The sequence below is a fragment of the Balaenoptera borealis genome (genome assembly GCF_965194805.1).
Source record: "Balaenoptera borealis genome assembly, contig: HAP1_SCAFFOLD_332, whole genome shotgun sequence".
Classification (NCBI taxonomy): Eukaryota; Metazoa; Chordata; class Mammalia; order Artiodactyla; family Balaenopteridae; genus Balaenoptera; species Balaenoptera borealis.
The window spans coordinates 758,931-778,313 of NW_028123860.1; the positions used below are offsets into that span (position 1 = coordinate 758,931).

At 42.2% G+C, this 19,383-nt stretch overlaps 1 pseudogene across 1 annotated transcript; it reads right to left on the bottom strand.

The window, feature by feature from the left end:
• Positions 1-14,767: 14,767 nt before the first annotated feature.
• Positions 14,768-18,082, bottom strand: LOC309621343 (UBX domain-containing protein 4 pseudogene; annotated as a pseudogene). The gene has a single exon. The product of its transcript is annotated as a UBX domain-containing protein 4 pseudogene (transcript).
• Between the last annotated feature and the right edge of the window lie 1,301 nt (positions 18,083-19,383).

The window sequence follows — 19,383 nt, forward strand, 5'->3', positions numbered from 1 at the left end:
CCTCTCGAAAATACCACCTCCCTTGACTTCTTCTGACACTAATAATGAAGTTCCCATCACTTTAGAGTTGACAAAATGATTTTGTAACAAGACTGGAGAAAACCCTCATTGACAGAACTCCTCTCAGGGTTGGGAGAGATGGAATGATGGTGTGGGGTGTGAGCTGGGGACTACAGGGCATAGTGGTGGGATAAAGCTGAAGCTCCCAAGGGGAATATATGAGTAAAAATAGGTGATCACCAAACTTGCTAAGGATAAAAGTGGTGTTCTTTACTTGAGGACTTTTATTTTGTTGAGTAACCAGATGAGTAGGCATGCAGGTCAATGGCAGAGCTAAAGGGCCCCATGTAACAGAGGAACAACTGAGTACCCGTAGGGGTCGGGCAGACACCTCAGGGGAAGAAAGGAAATCAACCACCTGCATCAGTGTGACGGAAAGTGGACTTCGTGGAAGTCATTGCTGATGGAAACTGAATACTTTAGGGGATGTAATATAATCCTCTTCTAGTCTGCTCTACAAAATCTTCAGTAAAGCCTGCATTGCTCACTTATGTTTTTTGTGCTAGTGGATTATTTGCCAAGGTCTGTGTCAAGGTTGATACAGATTGAAGCATACTGTTTGGCACTGGCTGGAAAGAGACTGCCTGCGGAGACAGCCACATCTTGACAGTATCTCATTTGATCCCCACACTATCCCCATGACTTGGGCAGAAACAGAATTATGTTTCTGATTTTGCAGCAGAAGGAGAAAACATCACAGCTGCGAAGAGAGGTGATGGGACTTGCCATTTATGGCAGTAAATGACAGAAGTAAAATATGGATCCACGTGGCTCTTTTGACTCCAGAAAGATCTCACTCAGGTATTTGTTTACCTGAAGAATAACCTTTTCTTTTTCCCACTCTTTTTGTCTTCATTTCGGCCTCTCACCTCCTCAACATGCAGCCTTTCTCTGAGAACCCAGCTTCCTTAATAAGTTCAACTATCAACTGCATACAGGTGACACCCTCATACTCACAGACCTACATCTTCAGTCTTAATGTCTCCTGTATGTAAACTTTGAATCCTTATCTCTACCTACTTAGCTGGATATCACCATCATCTCAATCTCAATCTGTCCAAAATCGAAATTCCTATTTCCCCCCCTTCACTATTTCTCCTGGGCAGGTATCATGCCCCTAGATTTCTAGGCTGCAATGAGGGCTGGATGAAAGGTAGGATCCTCTGATTCCTTTTTCCTCCTCAAACTCAGCATCATCAAAGTCTTGTGGATCCTGCCTTCAGGGTATCCCTTGGGTTTTCTCTTTCCTTTTACATCTCATTTCTGTACTGCTTAATCAAGGCCCTCTTCATTTTACACCATGATTATTTTTATATTCAATGCAAATAGATATTACTTGCATGTTTAATATTATGTTGAGAGGATTGTAATATACTAATGTGGGATAGGGCCTCGAAAAATAAGTCTAGAGGACTTCCCAGTGGTCCAGTGGGTAAGACTCTGCGATCCCAATGCAGGGGGCCCGGGTTCGATCCCTGGTCGGGGAGCTAGATCCCACGTGCCTGCCACAACTAAAGATCCCGCATGCCACAAAGAGGATCTCACATGCCGCAACTAAGACCTGGAGCAGCCTAAATAAATAAATAAATGTTAAAAATAATAATAATAAGTCTAGAGCTCAGAGAGGTCTTAAATGAGAGAAACATATTCCTTTCACCTCCTGGGGTTCTCTTTTTGCCAGGCCTAAACGGGACAGTGAGGCAGACAACTTCAAGCCCACACAATACTCTTCTTGAACCTACGGGATGGACCCGGAGATACCAGGGGACAATCACTGGGAAAGCCAGCCCTCTGGTGCTATGGAGAATTTTAACACACATCTGAATTTATAGGGTCATCCAGGGGTTAATTCTAACTGCCCACCTACTCCCATAAATCAGAGCCTGTATAATCATCTTGGCAAGTTGTACACCAAGATTTTCTAAATAGTTGCTAAGTGGTTCTAGGACCTCAGGTTCTCCCTCTCCATTATATCCTACCATCAGTTCTATACTAATCTTCAGATATATGTGTGTGTCTACACACACACACACACACACACACGTTCACTTTTCTGCTTAAAACCTTGAAAGGTTCCCCAATGATCTCAGAATAATGTCCTGACTCCTTCCATGGGCATTGGGAGCCCGTCACAGACAAGCCCAGCCCACTTCTCCAGCCTCACCTCCGTGTTACCCCCAACCCTTCCATCCAGGCTTGCCCATTCCACCTTCCTGAAACACACCCTGGGAAGTCTTGTTTCTAACCACAATCCCTACGTTCCCTAAGCCTGGAACCTCCTCCCTGTACTCTTAAAATCTGCCTCCTTTAAGAGAGAGTAGAGGATAGAGGCAAAGGCGAGGCTTTGGAATCAGCAACCTGGGATTCCAATTCTGGCTCCATTGCCTACTAGCTGTGGGGCCTTTTGGTCAATCACTTAACTCCCTTAGGCCTCAGTTCCCCATATGGACAATGGGAATAATAAGAATATAAACAGTATAACCCCCTAAGGCTTGCAGAGAAAAATAAGCATAATAAAATATACAAAAGTGCTATGTAAACTGGAAAGAACTACAAAAAGCATTATTATTAGTTTTTATTATTATTATTATTATCTCCACAGTCACCATCCCCTTCAGATCTCTCCTCCAAAGCAGTATCATTATCATTAATAACAATTCGAGAATATTTTACATACACAACATACCTTATGGGTTTTAAATACCTTGTCCATACATCTAGTCCACTGTGCATCTCACTCATCTTGGCACTTAACCTTGGAAAAGTAATTTATCTTTTCGTGTCTATGTACTCTCTTCCCATGTCCATTATCTCCTCCTTTGGAGCAATGTCCCTATTTCATATCTCCTTTCCCCATTGCCAGCACTCAAAAGTGATGGGCTTGCAAAAGTGAAAGGTTATAGGCATTGGCTCTAGAGCCAGAGAGGATTTGAATCCCATTTCTGCCACTTACTAGTTGTGTGGCCTTAGGCAGTTTATTTAAACTCTCACTGGCCCAAATTTCTTCAGCCATAAAATGGGAATGATGTTAGCACCTACCCCACAAAGTTATTATGATGCTTAAGTGAGCCAATATGGATAAAGCCTGGCACGTAGTGAGTTCTTAATAAATATAAACTATTACTATTAAGTGAGACTGAGTATGATTCCATTCTTTTCTGCCTTATCACTTCAGCCCTCTTTCAACACAGATTCCCCATGAATCGTCCTTATTCATTTATACACAGGAACAAAATCTACTGAGCATCTGTTACATACAAAAGACTGTCCCTTGGATAAAAGCAGCTGTGTTTATGCCTGATCATTCTCTGTTGCTTTCTCCTGGGCCAAATGGTACTAAGAATGAGACGAGTTCTCTGTGGATTGCAGCCTTCAGCCTTCTCCTCTTGTTTTCTCAAGCAGGGAGTAAGATGGTGTTCCAACATCAGATCACCAGGTACAAAAAAGTTCTTCATATTTTTTTACTGAAAGGCTTCTCAGGCCCCTTAGCATGCTAGTATTTATGGTGCATCTCCAGCAACAGGGAATAGAGTTGGCCACATTTCCTGAACTCATTTAGCCACGGGAACTTTTATTTCACAGTTTCTCTCAGAATCAGCATTCTGTCAAATCTACTTTGGAAAATGCTACGTGGAAGTCCTATTCCTATCTGTTTCTCCTTTGTCCACAATTTCATTTTGACTAATGCAAACTGTCCTTGGAAATGCCTCACCTATATGAGACTACCCACTGGAAGACTAGAGAATCTTTTTTTCTTTTTAATTGAAGTATAGTTGATTTACAGTATTGTGTTAGTTTCAGGTGTACAGAAAAGTGACTCAGTTTTATTGTTTTCAGATTATATTCCATTATAGGTTATTACAAAATATTGAGTATAATTCAGTACACATTGATCATATACAACATAAACAAGTCAGGCTGTATTGCTGTAAATGGCTCTAACTTCTAAAATGTATGGTAATTCCTACATAGTCAAACATTACTTATGTTTCAGCCAAAAAACAACCCCGAGCAACCATAAGAGTTGTCACAAAGACCATGTATTTCCATTAGAACTTCTAGAACTTCCCATGGAACTTATGACTCCTTTTTTTTGTTTGTTTTTTCCTTTAGCTTGCTCATCTGTTTCCCATTCTATAGCAGATTAGAAAAAGGAAGATTGGGCTCACAGAGGCAAACACACTAACCACAGACAGAATACAGCTGAGTACCTTGCCGTGAAGGTGTAGATATAAAAACTAGAAAGGTGACACAAAAATTCATTGCAACCTAGGAACAATTAGTGCAGGGTAAAATCCGCGAAGAAACTATAATATCCCTGACGACTTTATTACATCACCTCCCAGGCCCCTGAGTGATCAAGGAAAAGTTGAAGTCTATTCAAGATACTAAATTAAATAAATCAAGATAATATATAATACATTTTAGAAAGTTTTCCATCTACAATGGATTTTTTAACAAAATAAATTAATGGCTAAGAATAGATGGGTTAGATGGACCTAGAGATTATCACACTAAGTGAAGTAAGCTAGACAAAGACAAATATACGATATCCCTTATATGTGGAATCTAAAAAAAAAAATGATACAAATGAACTTATTTACAAAACAGAAGTAGACCTACAGATATAGAAAACAAATTTATGGTTACCTAAGGGGAAAGGGAGGTGGGGGATAAATTAGGAGTTTGGGATTAACACATACACACTACTATATATAAAATAGAAAAGCAACAAGGACCTACTGTATAGCACAGGGAACTATACTCAGTATTTTGTAGTAAGCTATAAGGGATATGAATCTGAAAAAGAATATATAGATATATATGTGTGTGTGTGTGTGTGTGCGTGTGTGTGTATATATATATATATATATAATATATATATATATATATATATATATATATATATATATACACATACATGAATCTCTTTGCTGTATACCTGAAACTAACACAACATTGTAAATCAAATATACTTCAATTAAAAAATAACGTTTTAAAAAAAAGAATGGATGTGTTAAATGGCCAATCTTATGTTTTCCGGAGATTTCTGAGAAGAGGCGCACACCACCTCATGTTTACGATGCTGGGTAAAGGAGACGTACTTAGTATCCATGCTATTGATCATCCATCGCTTGACAATTCACCCTGTGGCTCTGCCCTTCACTGACCTTCTTAGCACACTCTGCCCCAGTTCTGCTCGGCCTCTAGAACTCTCTAAGTCTCCAAGATCTGTGTCCAACGTCAAAATCCCTACGCAGCTGACTTGGCATTATACAGCCTCCGCTGGTCATTTATCCAAGTAACTTAACAAGAGTGAAAGATCAGGGCTACGATGCATTTACATCTAAGGAGTAAATGGTGATCCCCCAATACAGCCACGTTAGAGTGCTGGGCTTGCGCATTTGGGAGTATAAAGGGAGCTGGGGGGCCACACTTTCGAAACTGCTTTGACCACAGCATCGCAAGGTAAGTGCTCACAAGTGCCCGCTTTTTTGCTCCATGTAGCTGTGATTATACCTGATCAGGTTACCTGGAGAGGAGAGAAGGCAACACAGCAGCCTTTGCTGAGGGCCTACTAAGCGTAAGGAACTGTGTTAACGGCAATATGGGAGACAAGATGGCGAGGCCTTTCAAGAAGCTTCTACAAAGAGTAAAAAGACAAGAATATAAGCAATTATGACACCAAAAAAAAAAAAAACTAACCTGCAGGATATAAAGCTGAATATAATACGTGCTTACCCCTCTAATTGTTTAGGTCAGTATTATAATTGCAGTTAGCAAATAAACATGCTAATTTGTGATATCTCTTCTGTGATTGCCTTGAAGTATTATTTGAAATTTTTGTGGTTGGTTATGTAAATTTTTTTCTTATGTCAGGATTTCTGGGAGATGATTGCAGGAAGAAATTCTCCCATGCATTTGATCCACCTCAGAATGCATCCTCGTTTGCTTATTAATGACCAGTGTCCAGACTGCTCATTCATGGCATGCCTTGTGGACTTTGGGCTGGGTCATGTCTGACACTGCAGGAGCATCCCTCAGAGGGGTTCTGTAGCTCTAGGAGCTTGCGATGCTTCGATTTCTGGCCACCATCTTCACCAGAATACCTTCTGTCATACATTCACAGGGTTAAGAGAAACCTTGGGGATTTTCTGGTCCATCTGTCTCATTTACAGAAGGAAACCAAAGCTCAAGGAAATTACAACAGCTACTTTACAGAGCTGGCATTAGAAAACCGAGGTTCTGCCTCCAAGTGTGATTTCGTTTGAACCAAGGATTCAGAATATGATACTTAATCATTTAATCCTTTCCTGAGAAAGTTGTGAGAAATTTAGGATATAGCTGGAGATTATTAGAGACTCATAAAAGGAAGAGACCAAGAGTACACGACCAAAATAGGAAAGCAAGTGTTGAAATGTCTCTTCCTGCCTAAATGGTATTTCACGACATGTTCCCCAGGTTCCATAAAAGTACTGTGTGGTAAATGGGAAGTTTAAGTTAAATTTGATATTGAAAATTATTCAGACTCTTAGGGTATACTGAGATCTTCATGTAGGTTATAAACTTCTGGACTGAGATTCCTTAGTCCCAAGTAAGTTATCAGCTACCCTACCTTCATCTTCTCCAAGAGAATATAGGATATTTAAGAGAGTGCCCTTCCTAGACCTCTTAAAGAAGTCTTGCCCATAATTCACAACTTTTCTCTCATTGCCAAAGAATTCAACTTCTGGTCTAAAAGCATCCAAGTTACAATCCGGATCATTCCCCTCCCTCCCTCCTTTCTTTTTTGACCCCTCACGGCCCCCTACCCTCAGCCGGAAGCATCATCTCTCTAAGTCCCCATAACACTTCATTTAGACGCTTACAGAATTTGTATTATTCTTCCTTGTTCAAAGATTTATTTGAGCATTTCTCTTAACTGTTCCTAAATTTTGCATTCCTTTAGGGTAGAGACTGTCTTTATCCTTTTTTATACCCCCTTAAGGAGCTGACATGGTACTTTGCACTCACAGAAGATACTCAAAAAAATGTTAATCACTGCTGTAATTACCCAATTATTTAAAGAATGATGACTTAACCGAAGGGAAAAATGGAAAATGTATTTCCATCCCACACCATCCACTGTGTACTATTTAAATGTAGCTAAACTTAGAAAAGTACAATTTCTAGATTTATTTAAACTCTTCATAGTTCATTTGTTCTTTGTTTTGTTTAGTTTTGATTTCTGGAATCACTCTCTCAGAAGCCACTTCATTCCTGAAGGACACTAACAATTGCTTTGGAAACCAAGAAGGTAAGAGTCACTTTCATCTTGATTGGGAATACAATAATTGAAATTAGCAAACAGTGTTCTACACATTCTCATTCTTGCCACACTCAGAGGAATCTGAAACTGATGAAATTAAAATCCATTACTTAAGTATTACTAAAGGCAGATTACAAAATATGCAGCTAAGGAAGCAGGGCTTCCCAAATTTGCTCATCACACTAACAGGAATAAAACACACTGCAGAACTTTGACACACAAGTTCCAGGTCAATATACTTAGGTTGGCCCCAAACATGATGTTCGTAGGCTCAAGATTCAGTCTTCACACAAGTCTAACTTTGCTGTGTTTTGAGCAGAGGCCGCACCCGTGAATCCCCTCAGCTGTGTCTTTACTCACAAATGATGCTGAGAGAATAAGGAGAAATGGATTCAAACCTATGTCCACTGTAGTAATAAAAAAAACTTACTCCCCCACCTCAAGATTTGTGTTTATTGGAAGTAATTCTAGATGAATTAGGACCAAGGAAACCAAAGTATAATTAAGTCATGACCACACCGTTGCTGACAAGATGCAGTAGCTGAGAAGTTCCCAGGAGAGGGCTGAAAGTTGAGAGCAGTGTCATAGCGCACTGACAGCAGTAAGAGGGGTTGGGGAGCACTCAGAAGGTGGTGCTGGAGGTCAGGGAGACTGGGATGGCCATCCCCATTGGAAGACCCCTAAAGACAGGAACAGAGGGGATGGTTGGAGGGACACAGCTGTGTAGGGCTGGAAGCAGGTCAAGCTCTCAAAACCAAGAAGCAGATAATTAGGGGACTTTCTGGGGGTAGAATTTCCAGGGACACCATGAGTCATGCCAAGAGAGTTGGATGAGACCTAACAAGGGAAAGTTTTATCAGCCAAGAATACATGGTTTTAGCACTGGGTCCCAGAGTACAGTTGTATAAATATGGGGACAAGATCTGACTTAGCAACCGGACGCACACAGCGTGCGTTGAGGGGCTTTGCTTGACAGTGAGTGGTGAGCCATCGGTGTGAGGAGGCTGCCAGAGGGCAGTCACCACCTCGGGCATGACACCTAGGTCAGGAGAGGTGAGGGCACATGCTGATGGAGGACAACATGTGGTCTGGATGTCACACTTAAGAGATTAACAGGAGTGAGCTCACTGTGATGGTAAAGGAGATGCAGAAGCACATCACGGAAGAAACAGATGAAGATAGCACTGGGGCTACTTAGCCTGGAAAAGAAAAAGCTAAGGAGGGACTTCCCTGGAGGTCCAGTGGTTAAGACTTCGCCTTCCAGGCTCAATCCCTGGTCGGGGAGCTAAGATCCTACATGCCTTGCAGCCAAAAAACCAAAACATAAAACAGAAGCAATACTGTAACAAATTCAATAAAGACTTGAAAAATGGTCCACATTAAAAAAAAAAAAAAAAAAAAAAAAAGCTAAGGAGAACCCAGAGCAGCCATCAAATGGGTGAAGAGTTGTCTTGTGGGGAGAAGGTTTGAACTCTTTCTGTTGTTACCAAGAGCCGAAAGGAGGATCAAACATCCTGAAGTCACAGAGAGCCAGATTTCAGATTAAAGCAAGAAGTATCTTTGGCCTGCAGAAACTACCCCAAATGATTTTCCAAAATTTTCAAAAGGGAAAAAAGTCATCTTGAAGGCATTTGAGTAGGCTGGACAACACATTTGCAAGAATATCGCTGAGACAACTCATGCATCATCTAGGCAGTAAAAGTAGGAGATACTGGATTCTGAGTCATGGTTAGAGCTGTGGGTGGAAGAAGAAAAATCTTCACCTCAACACACGCAGTGACTTGAATCCCAGACGGAAAGTCTTGTTTTTCTAAGAGACCTAAAGGTATAGTTTGACCATGAGTCATTGTAGTCTTTCCCCAACTTCAGACTTCATTCTTATACTACTATCACAAATTTTGCAATACCCATTTAAGACCAGTACTGCTAATTCACTTAATATTTTGATTTACCTTGATTCCTTTTTCTTCTTAGATGTGTTTTTCAAAGTTACCCTATATGCTTGCTATGAAAGTCTGGACAGTCTATCTCAGCATCAGCTGAGACATTTAGATATTCAGAATCTCAAACTCTACTCCAGCTCTGCTGAATCAGAATATCTATTTCAACAAGATTCCCAGTTGGATTCCTATGCCCACCAAAGTTTGAGAAACACTGCTTTATATCACTACTATAAACAGATATTTCACTGTCTCTAAGTCGTTAGCACATATTATTCTATTTTATTCTAACTTTCTTCACATTTTCACAAAATATTATCTCTAAACTTGGGATGCATCTTATAATCAATGAAAGGAGTACTGTAATTAGCAGGGTGTTTTCCTTTATTAGTGGGACACAAAATAGGTTATCTTACAATCGATGGCATCTTACATTTTGCTAAAATAAGGTAATAGACTTTAATATAACTATTAAAATTAAGAAATAGTTGCCTAAAATCATTTTGTATTGGACCATTGGGACTATGCCATGGTTTTGGAAAGAGTGGCTTTATAAAAGCAAAATAATGCTCCCAAACATCACTGTGTTTGAGGCCCTTGAGAACAATTCAGTTTCCTCAGTCCCAACCACAGAGATTCTGTTGCAGATGATTTTGATGTGGATCAACTTTCGACACTTCGGGTAGCAGGCTGAATACTAAGTCAAGCTAAATGACGTCAGATCATACACTTGCAGCCTGATGAGATTCCCTCACACTATAGTGCAACCATTCTCAAACTGTGGCCCATGGATCCTTGGAGATTCCTAAGAACTTTTCAAGAGGTACATGAGGTCAAAACAATTTTCATAATACCCAGATGCCATGTGCTTTCTTCACTGTGTTGACTTAATGATGCAAAAGCAAGGATGGATAGACGATCTGACACTTTATTACAAATCAACACATGGCACCAAGCTGTACTAATAGTCATAGTATTCTTCACAGCCATACACTGATAGTGAAAAAGAATTTTTTTTTAATTTAAAAAGCCAGCTTCAGGACTTCCCTGGTGGCACAGTGGCTAAGAATCCGCCTGCCAATGCAGGGGACACGGGTTCGAGCCCTGGTCCGGGAAGATCCCACATGCTGCGGAGCAACTAAGCCCGTGAGCCACAACCACTGAGCCCGTGTGCCACAACTACTGAAGTCCGCATGCCTAGAGCCCATGCTCCGCAACAAGAGAAGCCACTGCAATTAGAAGCCCGCGCACCGCAACGAAGAGTAGCACTCGCCGCAACTAGACAAAGCCTGCACGCGCAACAAAGACCCAACGCAGCCAAAAATAAATATAAATAAATAAATATTTTTTTAAAAAGCCAGCTTCATTGAAAAATGACCTAAAATTTGCAGCAGTGGAAAGTATTAATTTGACTACATCTCAAATTTATCCACATCTTTATAATATTCTACATGATCAAACAGGAAGTCCATGAAAAGCACTCCTTTTGCACACTGGACTTTGACATTTGTCTCAAGGAAAAACACATGTGCAGTTGTCTGAGTTGCAAGATGAACCAGCCACTTGATTCATGAAGCACCATTTTTACTTGAAAGAATGACTAGCGGACAAACTATTGTTTCTCAGACTTGTATATCTGGCACACAGTTTCTCAAAAAGCAGTCAAGTGTGTTTATCCTTTCAAGGAAAACTACTGACAGTATTTTTTACTAATGATATAGTTGAGTTTTCAAGCAAAACTTAAAATTTTGTAAGACTTGTATCTACTATCATTAGCTTGACAACGTCCTAATATTTGAATTTTCTAATGAGATCAGTACTGATATTAATGATTGTGATTTTTTATACTGTATAATGAAACGTGCCAATATTTGGAAGTTCTGTATAATTCAGTGAACAATATTTTCCAAATGATCAATGTATGATGTTTACACATGGGTAAAATTTCATTCAAAGTTCAACACAGACCAACAGATCATAATGTTTGTTGATATGGTTTCAGATTCTACATTGCAACTAGCCTTTAAGGAACTACCACAGAAACTACCACGTGTCAAGTTTTGGTATAGTATCTAAAAAGAATTTCCACAATTATGTGAAAGGGCAATTAAAATACTCTTTCCTTTTCCAAATTATATATCTGTGAAAGATTTTCTATATCTACTTTAACCAAAAAACAAAAAACCATACAGCAACAGACAGAATACAGAAGCAGGCATGAAAATCCATCCATCTTCTACTCAGCAGACATTAAAGTGAGTTGCAAAAATGAAAAACAACGGTACTCTTGCCACTAATTTTTTGTTTTGGAAAATATAGTCATTTTCATAAAAATATGCATTAATGTTAACATGCAATGAATTTGATAGGAACTTTAAATGAATTAGATTTTCTCAATTTTGACTTCTAATACCATAAATATTGGTAGATATGACCTGCATAAACCAAACTCACTGGGTTCTCAATGGTTTTTAAGAGTGTGAAGGGGTTCTGAGAAAACAAAGCTTGAGAACTGCTGCTGTTGTAAAACTCACTTAAGCCACAAAAGTAGGGACTATCTTCACAGATGAGGAAACAATATGGATGAATTCTTCCTCTCCACCAGGCAGTAACTGAGAAAATTTAAACCGCATGAAGCCTGCAAGCCAGAGGTCCTCTTTGCGGTGCTATATTGAGCTCCAATCTCTTAACTATGAAAACTTAACCACGAGCACACAGATGGTTCAGCAGAGCCGCTGGCCAAAGTAAAATCGAAATGCAACTTATCCTGAATAAGATCCAGAGGGAAGCAGTTGCTCCTCTTTCTGTAGGACTAGATCCCCCCAGAATCTCAAGGAGGGATATTGAAACAACAGTCAGTTACCAATGAAGAGTAATTTCATAAAGTGTAAGATTGAGGGCGGGGGAAGTTCCAAGAGACAACCATAAAATGTTCAATTTTCCCACTTTTAATAGGAAACATAAAAGGCTTTATTCAAAACATATGACCTATTTCTTAAGAGAGATATGGGGATACATGTGTGTAATTGAACTCCATTTTATGGTCACTTACAGAAGAATGTATGGAAAGGAAAAAGCAGAGAAAGAAAGGGAGAAGGGGAAGAGTTGTGGGGAAAAGAAGTAGAGGGTCAGGAAGGATACGGGAAGAGGTCCAGAGGGAACAGGAAAAGCAAATGCAGATGAGGAAAAGGAACCAGAAAAGTCACACAACCTGCAGGGGCCTTAGAAATGAGCTAGGCTTGCTTCTTCATTTTAAGTGAAATTAGTGGCCCAAAGAAGTTAAGTGGTTTGACCAAGTTCAGTGCCGGGACTTTAAGCCAAATTTTTCTAGCTTCTAAGCAAGGAAAACACATACAGAGAAGGTCTATGAAAGGGGATGGTTTGGAAAGAAGTGACGGGAGGGATGAGCGGGAGGGTGGACAGAGAGAGAGAGGCAGAAAGATACATAAACACACCATACACGTACATGCACACACACACACAGGCTAAGCAGTGAGTTCTAAAGCAGGTATTTAATTAAACACTGTTTGTCACACCCCGACACTGCTACACATAACTAAAGTTTGGAGACCCCTGCCTTAAGCCCAGTACTTCTCAACTCTACTATGCCTAGAAATCACCTGGAGATCTTGTTAAAGTGCAGATTCTGGTTTTGTAATGCGGGGTGGTTCTGAGATTCTGAATGTCTAACAACTCCTCGGTGATGCTGATGCAACGTGTTCAAGGACCACTCTTGGAGTCAGAAGGCCCTACACCAGCAGTTCTCAGAGTGTGGTCCCTGGACCACAATGATGAATTCACCATCAGCTGATGAATTCACCACAAGCATTGCCTAAGAACTTGCTAGAAATGCATATTCTCAGGCCCCATCCCATACCTACTGAATCAGAAGCTCTGGGGGTGAGGCCCAGAAATCTGTGTTTTAACAAGCTCTCCAGGTAATTCTGGTGCATATTAAAGTTTGGAACCATTGCACTAGGCCATAATGTCTCCTATCACCTTGTTGCCTGTAATTGGCTAAACAAGTGTGGCAGTACTTTATGTTCAAGTCATTACTTTTCACTGGGCTATCTGAACTTTCTACTAGGAATTATCAACATTCCAGTAATTCTTTTCAGACACCCTTAAGATTTGGGAATGACACCGAGATCATGAGGCTCAAATGTGATGTGTAATTAAGGAAGTATTTTCTGAGGCCTCCTTTATTAGGCTCAGCTTGGCTTCCTCTAATTGGTTTAGACTTCCACACCTGGAGCTGGACTAAGAGATGTCCCCTCAAACTTTTTTCTTGGAGTAAAATATCTCCTTTAGCTCACCCCCACTTGCCCACTCTAGGCCCCTATACCAGGTCCTGGATTCCTCAGAACGTAGGTTAATCCCAGGAACTTTTGAATCTGGCCCCCTGTCTGAATGGAAATAACAGGATGGAGCTCCCCAAAGCTCCAGATTCAGCAGCCCTGGTCTTCCCAGCCCCTGCAGTCATGAGCTCTGATGCAGAGATGGCCATTTTTGGAGAAGCAGCTCCCTACCTGTGGAAATCAGAGAAGGAGAGAATCGAGGCTCCAAATCTCCCATTTGATTCTAAGAAAGCTTGCTTTGCAGTGGATGATAAGGAATTTTATGTGAAAGGTATGATCCAGAGCAAGGAAAATGACAAAGTCACAGTCCAGACCCTCGACAACCGGGTAAGTGTTGATCTCAGATGTCCTTGCTAACATGGGCATCCCCCTTTGCCTTTGGAGTAGAATAGTAGAAATTGCATGCTGGCCCATAGGAATCTGAAGATAGAACAAGACTCACATTGATCTACTCTGAGTGAAGTCGCAGGTAAAAACTGCCATGGCACATACCTTTCCTCTGGCTCTTTCCTTCGAGGACTTGGGCTTTGAGAGTTTTTATGATGTTTGCTTTGGAGAAAGGGGAAGGTGGTGGTGGAAGAGTTTGGACTGTTTAAGGGAGAGATTGATACAGATTGCTGCTGGATGGGCGAATATACCAAATAGAACTCTCTAGGCTGCAGAGTGACTTACAGAGGGAGCTCCAGAGGCAATGCCTAATTTAATGCAGAGAATTACAGAGCACCATTCAATTCAATCCTTACTGGACACGCACCATGTCTAGGTCACAGTGTCTATCACTCTGCAAATATGAGCAAATCTCAGTCCCGCTTCCCCAAAGTTTATCATCTAGTGTAGGAATCAAGAGTACACGGCGGGTATGGGGACTTCCCTGGTGGCACAGAGGTTAAGAATCCGCCTGCCGATGCAGGGGACACGGGGTCAATCCCCGGTCCCAGAAGATCCCACATGCCGCGGAGCAACTAAGCCCGTGCGCCACAACTACTGAGCCTGCACTCTAGAGCCCGCGAGCCACAACTACTCAGCCCGTGCGCCACAACTACTGAAGCCCGTGTGCCTAGAGCCTGTGTTCTGCAACAAGAGAAGCCATGACAATGAGAAGACCGTGCACCGCAACGAAGAGTAGCCCCCACTCGCCACAACTAGAGAAAAGCCCGTGTGCAGTAAGGAAGACCCAACGCAGCCAAAAATAAATAAATAAAATAATTTTTTTAAAAAAGAGTACATGGTAGGTATGAATCGCAGTTCACAAATTCAAGCATACAAGACAGATGATGATGACGATGATGATGATGATGATTGTTATTATTAAACTTAACCTCTGGTGTCAGCCTCTTTTCACAGGGCCGGAAATAAATTTTCTGGAGTTACTATTGGGGTCCCCTCCCCAGAGCCATGCCACATTTTCAGTAATACCACATGGGGTGTCACTGCCCCCCCTGAAGGATTGCTAAGAAACAAGCCCCAGTTTCTTTTTTTTTTGGAAAAGATTTTTTTATCCAGTGTTTAAGTAAGATTAAAAACTACAAGATTTTGCTTGCAGCTGATGAGCAAGAAGAGAAAAGTTAAACCCAAATTATCATCTGATTGGCTAGTTAAAACGCTCTGACTCAAGATCAAATTATTCAGTGACACACCAGTTACTTTGTGTGGGCTGAGGAGTTCTGGAGCAAAACAGCCCTAAACAAAACATATCATCTGAGAGCACAGGGCTAATGGGCATATGAAATACTAAACAAGAAAGCTGATAAAGGGAGGCTGTCGCAGACCTTTTGCTATTTTAGGCTTCTAGCAGTTGCTTACCATATACAAGGACCTAGCAGCCAGTTATTTTATCTCTTGACTTATCTGAGGTTAAACAACTTTAACCCACTAAGCAGGAATAAAGAGACACTTTGTAGATGAGTTGGAAAACATAAAGCAGTCCCACTTCTCCAGTAGAGTTTTAGTTGACTTAAATCATAAGAGAAACAATGATTACTGCACATATTGTCCTTGTCACACTGCATCTGTTGAGTAGAATTTCCATTCCAAGTGTTGTTTTCATCTTCACCATCGTCTTGAGTCCTCAATCTATATATCTTGCCCTCCTTTTTAAAGTCTTCCCCCCGTTTCTCCAGCACTCTTTTTCTGACTGGTTCCCTTTTTTCTGAGTTGCTAGAGGATGCAAGGTTTGAGGATTCCAATGATGCTGCTCTCACCGAGGTCTGTGCAGGAGGAGGATTACTAAATAAGAAGTTGCTAATCAATCTCCAGATGGCAAGGAATGGGTAAAGTACTGTCCCCAAGAATGTCCAAAAGTCGCCACTGGAAGAATGTACCATGGATGTAGTTGGTCTTCCTGCTGGCAACAGTACCACTGAAGCACTTGTGGCAAGTTCCAAATCCAGTAATTTCTTTTTATAATCTTCTTTGGTAAATTCCCTCCTGGGAAACATTGTCGCTAATGAAAAATTACCGTAAGTGTTGCCAACAGTCTGTGCAGCAAACTGCCTTGCTGCTTCTAGAGGAGCATCAGAAGGGAACTGATTTGTGAAGGAAGAACCATCAGGAAGACGGAATTGAATTCTCGCAACACTGCTTCCTTCTGTTGTGGAAGAGTCTCTCTTGACTTCCATTTCTGCCTGTTTGGCCAGCAGGGCAGCAGCTTTAGCAGCTTCTACTTCTTCCTTTGTCTTTGCAAAACGAGCAGCTCTCTCTGCACGGTCCAGTGCAATCTTCTGTTTTATACGCTCTCGAGCTGCCCTATCTTCTGCCTTTTCTCTGTTCCTTTCCTCTAACACTCTTTTTGTTAATTCTTCTTCTTGCTTTCTTTTATAATCCAACATTTCTTTTCCAGTTTTCCTCCTGTCAATTTCCTCCTTAATCTCTCTCTGTTCTTCCTCTTTCCTTTTCTCTTCTCTCTTTTCTTCAAGTTTTTTGGTTAGTCTTTCCACTCTGACGGTGAGCTCCTCTGTAGGTCTCTGATTTGAACATCCACCAGGCTCTGGAGACACAGTGGCCTGGCCTGAAATTTCTCCTCCTGTTGCAGAATCTGACTTTGTATCAGAAGTGGGTGGTGTCTCACAGAGCTCTACATTTCTGGACTGACAGTTTTCAGAAGTGTTGTTCTGATCAAATGAGGTGGATGGAGTAGAGACTGAACTTTCTCACTGGCCACTATTTGCCACTGATATTTCACCTTTTAACGAGTGCATCTGCCGGACTTTGTGGATTCTGGTAACAAGTTCATCTGCAGGAACACTTCCTGCTATTACTTCCAAGGGAATTCCACTGTCTCCAATAAAGAAACTGGATGGAACACACACTACAGGATAGATCTGTGAAAACTGTAGGCAGGCTTGACTTTTGGTATCGATTTTCACAGCAACAAAACTGTTGGAAGATGCTTCTGTCACTTTCTCATCTTCCCAACTTGCAGCCATCTGTGTAGCCTGTTCATCATCACCTGCCACGAACACCACGACGACCGCGCCGCTCCTCTTGGCCGATGCGATGGCGGCCGGAATGGCGCCCTGGAACCACAGCATCGCTGCCCTCGGGCACAGGCGCTCGCTCGGCGTGTTGCCGCCTCGGTCCCGGAGCCGGCCCCGCCCTCTCCGTCTTTGGGCCCCCGCGGCCCGCCTCCGGCTCCGCACCGGCGCGCAGGCCCGTCAGCGGCTCCCAGGACGCGTGCAAGCGCGCAGGCCGAGGCGCGCCCCGCGACGCATGACGCCACGCGTCGCCGTTGGCAGCGCGCCCCCGTCCTTTGTCTCGTTGGCAAGTCGGTGCGTGCGGGAGCCCGGGAGACCGCAGGCCCTGCAGTCCCGGAAGTGGAAGGAGCGCCCCAGTTTCTGAACCTTCAGGACACACAGATTTTTCCATCTTCCTTATGCTATTTTGGATGTCCCTCTCTCTCTAGTTTAGGGCGGTGGGGCAGAAGGGCTTCCTTTCCTCAAGAGATTTGGTCTATATCAACAAATCTCCTCCCTTTTATCTTTTCGGTAAAACCCTCAAAGCTCTTCTGAGGATTCGGGCTTTTGGAAAACAAACGCTAGAAAGGCTTACAGGCTCTCTCGCTTTTATGCCCTATTTTCTACCTTTCCTGAGTAATGGAGTGCCAGTTGTATGCTTAAAGGGGAGGGAAAACAGAGAGGGGAAAATTAGGTAATAGTCTCAAAATACTGTTCAGGCATGGACCATGCTTCAAGTCCAAATGTTTTAACTATTAGGGCAGCGGTGCAAGGAATTCTGGAAGCCTTGAAAAGACAGGGGAGAGAAGAAACAGGTCATGGAAGAGGTGGCACTTCAGAAGAGCTTTGAAGGTTGCTAGATGTAATTTCAATGTAGATATATTCCAGACAAAGGGACCCACATGAGCAGAGGTATTGAGGTGGAGATTTACAGAATACACTGGAAGAGTTTTTTCCAATCTTCCAAGCTTGATCTCTTTGCAGCACTCATAGCAAATGGGGTAAACAGAGGCAAGCTGCTGTGGCCTTGGCCATCCTGAGTTCCACCTGGCCACCCTGAGGCTGAAGGGCTCTATAACTTTGCACACCTGTAACCCTCTTCTGGCACACAGAATGGCATGCTGACTTGGGGGCATCAGACCAGAATTCGTTATACAGTTTGACCAGTCTTAGATTTATCAAGAACAGTTATTTACGGATCATCTCTGGGCACAGAAATGATCCATAACGTTAACCACGGTAATGGGGTAATCTCACCACAATATCTCACCATTTTCACCCCACTGGTAGGTCACCACATCGGCTCTCCCACTCATCATGTGATTTTCCTCTCAATATCCAGACACTCACTCCGAACAGTGACCAAGTCTTCCCCATGAACCCTCCCAAATTTGACAAGATCGAGGACATGGCCATGATGACCCACCTACACGAGCCAGGAGTGTTGTACAACCTCAAAGAGCATTACGCAGCCTGGATGATCTACGTGAGTACCCTTCAACCTCTCTTTATTCCATTTCCTTCTCTTAGTAAAGTCAAGATCCATAGGTTGAATTTTCTGATTTTCTCAGACCTACTCAGGCCTCTTCTGTGTCACCGTCAACACCTACCAGTGGCTGCCGGTGTACAACCCTGAGGTGGTGACGGCCTACAGAGGGAAAAAGCACCAGGAGGCCCCGCCGCACATCTTCTCCATCTCTGACAACGCCTATCAGTTCATGTTGACTGGTGAGTAATTTCTTTAATCCATATTTTAAAAAATAGTTTTAGTGAAGTATTCAAGTCCTTTAACTGCACTGGTTCTTAGTTAATTACTCGAGCCCTTCACAGGCTTTGGTCATCCAAACGGTGCAATGACCAAAGTGACCTCAGTAGATTCAGAGGATGTCAGGATGGAAAGCCAGGGGCGCAGTATCTTCCATTACCAGTCACGGTTCTTAAGCCAGAGCTTGGGACTGAAGCCACACTAAGTACATGCTTCTCTGGGGGTGGATGTGAAGCACAAGGAGATGCGCTGCCCCCAACTCCAAAGAAACCCCCAACAGGAGCACACTTGGAAGAGAGACTATATTAGTAGCCACTTAGGAATGCAAAGTTGGAGAAATGGGCACAGCAACTTCCCTTCACCTGTTTTCTCAGGCTCCCTCTTTCTCCTCCTTAAATTTCCAGAATAGCAGATGAAATAGCAGAGATGTGGTAATACTGTCACCCTTGTCATGCCTAACATCACTTCGGTCTGTTCCACTTTCACCTGATTTGACTTG